General features: G+C 56.0%; 1 non-coding gene across 1 annotated transcript in view; it reads left to right on the top strand.

Annotated features, from left to right (window-relative positions):
* Positions 1-1,031: 1,031 nt before the first annotated feature.
* The window catches only part of LOC145208605 (small subunit ribosomal RNA), a 1,824-nt gene continuing 237 nt past the window's right edge, over positions 1,032-2,618 (top strand). Inside the window, exon 1 of the ribosomal RNA XR_013854848.1 lies at positions 1,032-2,618. This exon is cut by the window's right edge and continues 237 nt beyond it. This is a non-coding gene — a ribosomal RNA (small subunit ribosomal RNA).

Here is a 2,618-nt window from a genome sequence, read left to right as displayed (position 1 = left end):
CCAGGGCATGCGGTGCCGCGAAAATTTTTTGCTCCCGCACAAGGCGCCAGGACCCCAGTGCGCGATGGCTGTGTGTTAAACAGTGCCTGCAAGCACTTTGGAACACTTCTAGCATGGGCCGCATTTTTGGACCCACCCCGGCTCGATGGGACCAGCCGCGGCGGGGTACCGGGGCATGCGGTGCCGCGAAAATTTTTTGCTCCCGCACAAGGCGCCAGGACCCCAGTGCGCGATGGCTGTGTGTTAAACAGTGCCTGCAAGCACTTTGGAACACTTCTAGCATGGGCCGCATTTTTAGACCCACCCCGGCTCGATGGGACCAGCCGCGGCCGGGTACCGGGGCATGCGGTGCCGCGCAAAAAGATTTTTTTTTTTTGACTCAGGTGCGTCATTGCTATGTTGAAATCAGCGCATGGCAAGCCATTGGAACGGCTTGGGCACGTGTGCCACTTTTTCGAACCGTCGGGACATCGGGGTGACTGGGCGGTTTGGGCCGGACCAGGCCGGGGGAAAACCCAATTTTTGTTGATGTGCCCCCTGATGCCAGCAGGGGGTCCGCATAAAGTTTTTTTACTATATATGAGGGGTAACTCTCTCTTGGTGAGCGGTTGTGCGCGAAGTCTGCGTTGATGCTGTGAAGCGTTACGGAGGCCAACATGCGCTGTGTAAAAGCCCCGCTCCCTCGTGCTTGCGCGTGCACGTGTATGGCAGTGCTCCGTATGGCGGTAGGCTCGCTGGGCAGATGTGCTGCTGCTCGTCCGACGCCAATCGCTCTCTTCGGAGGTGTCTCACGCCACGTGGAAGATCGGTTCAGGAGCCCGGAATCTCCGTGTGCTTTGCCGACCGTGCGCTGCTTGCGACACGGCCGCTGCCGCGGAGTGATGGCTGTTTTCGGAGTTCGCGCGGCGAACGAAGCGAAATACGTCGGACTCGTCTTCCCCCGTGGAACTGACGAATCGAGAAGGTGCGGCGGCGACGCGGATGCGCGCTGCCCGAGCTCCCGCCGGCAACGGCGATTGCTCACGGTTAGCTACCTGGTTGATCCTGCCAGTAGTCATATGCTTGTCTCAAAGATTAAGCCATGCAAGTCTAAGTACGCGCTCTCGTACAGTGAAACTGCGAATGGCTCATTAAATCAGTTATGGTTCATTTGATCGTACATCGTACGTGGATACCTGTACAAAATCTAGAGCTAATACATGCGGCAGGCGCCTGCCTCACGGCGGGCGTGCATTTATCAGTCCAAAAACCGACCGGGCCGGCGTTTCGTCGCGCCCGACACGTCTTGGCGACTCTGGGTAACTCAGCGGATCGCACGGTCTCGCACCGGCGACGGATCATTCAAGTGTCTGCCCTATCAACTTTCGTCGGTAGGGTATCGGCCTACCGAGGTTCTTACGGGTGACGGGGAATCAGGGTTCGATTCCGGAGAGGGAGCCTGAGAAACGGCTACCACATCCAAGGAAGGCAGCAGGCGCGCAAATTACCCATTCCCGACGCGGGGAGGTAGTGACGAAAAATAACAATACAGGACTCTAAACGAGGCCCTGTAATTGGAATGAGCACACTTTAAAACCTTTAACGAGTATCCATTGGAGGGCAAGTCTGGTGCCAGCAGCCGCGGTAATTCCAGCTCCAAAAGTGTATATTTAAGTTGTTGCGGTTAAAAAGCTCGTAGTTGGATCTTGGGCGCAGGCGGCCGGTCCGTCGCAAGGCGTGCACTGGCCGCACCTGGCCCTCACCCCCGGCGCTCCGCCGGTGCCCTTGACTGAGTGTCGGCGGCGGCCGGGACGTTTACTTTGAAAAAATTAGAGTGTTCAAAGCAGGCGGCTCGCCTGAATAATGGTGCATGGAATAATGGAATAGGACCTCGGTTCTATTTTGTTGGTTTTCGGAGCGCGAGGTAATGATTAAGAGGGACGGACGGGGGCATTCGTACTGTGCCGCTAGAGGTGAAATTCTTGGATCGGCGCAAGACGAGCGACTGCGAAAGCATTTGCCAAGAATGTTTTCTTTAATCAAGAGCGAAAGTCAGAGGTTCGAAGACGATCAGATACCGTCCTAGTTCTGACTATAAACGATGCCAACCAGCGATCGGGGGGCGTTAGTTTGACGACCTCCCCGGCAGCTTGCGGGAAACCAAAGTCTTTGGGTTCCGGGGGAAGTATGGTTGCAAAGCTGAAACTTAAAGGAATTGACGGAAGGGCACCACCAGGCGTGGAGCCTGCGGCTTAATTTGACTCAACACGGGGAATCTCACCCGGCCCGGACACAGTGAGGATTGACAGATTGAGAGCTCTTTCTTGATTCTGTGGGTGGTGGTGCATGGCCGTTCTTAGTTGGTGGAGCGATTTGTCTGGTTAATTCCGATAACGAACGAGACTCTGGCTTGCTAACTAGTTACGCGACCCGATCGGTCGGCGTTTAACTTCTTAGAGGGACTAGTGGCGTTTAGCCACACGAGATTGAGCAATAACAGGTCTGTGATGCCCTTAGATGTTCGGGGCCGCACGCGCGCTACACTGACCGGATCAGCGTGTGCTCGCCTTGGCCGAAAGGTCCGGGTAACCCGCTGAACCCCGGTCGTGCTAGGGATAGGGAATTGCAATTGTTTCCCT

Source organism: Phallusia mammillata, unplaced genomic scaffold (genome assembly GCF_965637545.1).
Source record: "Phallusia mammillata unplaced genomic scaffold, kaPhaMamm4.hap1.1 HAP1_SCAFFOLD_308, whole genome shotgun sequence".
Lineage (NCBI taxonomy): Eukaryota > Metazoa > Chordata > Ascidiacea > Phlebobranchia > Ascidiidae > Phallusia > Phallusia mammillata.
The sequence above is the reverse complement of the archived record's forward strand: the minus strand, read 5'-3'. Positions and strand labels throughout refer to the sequence as shown.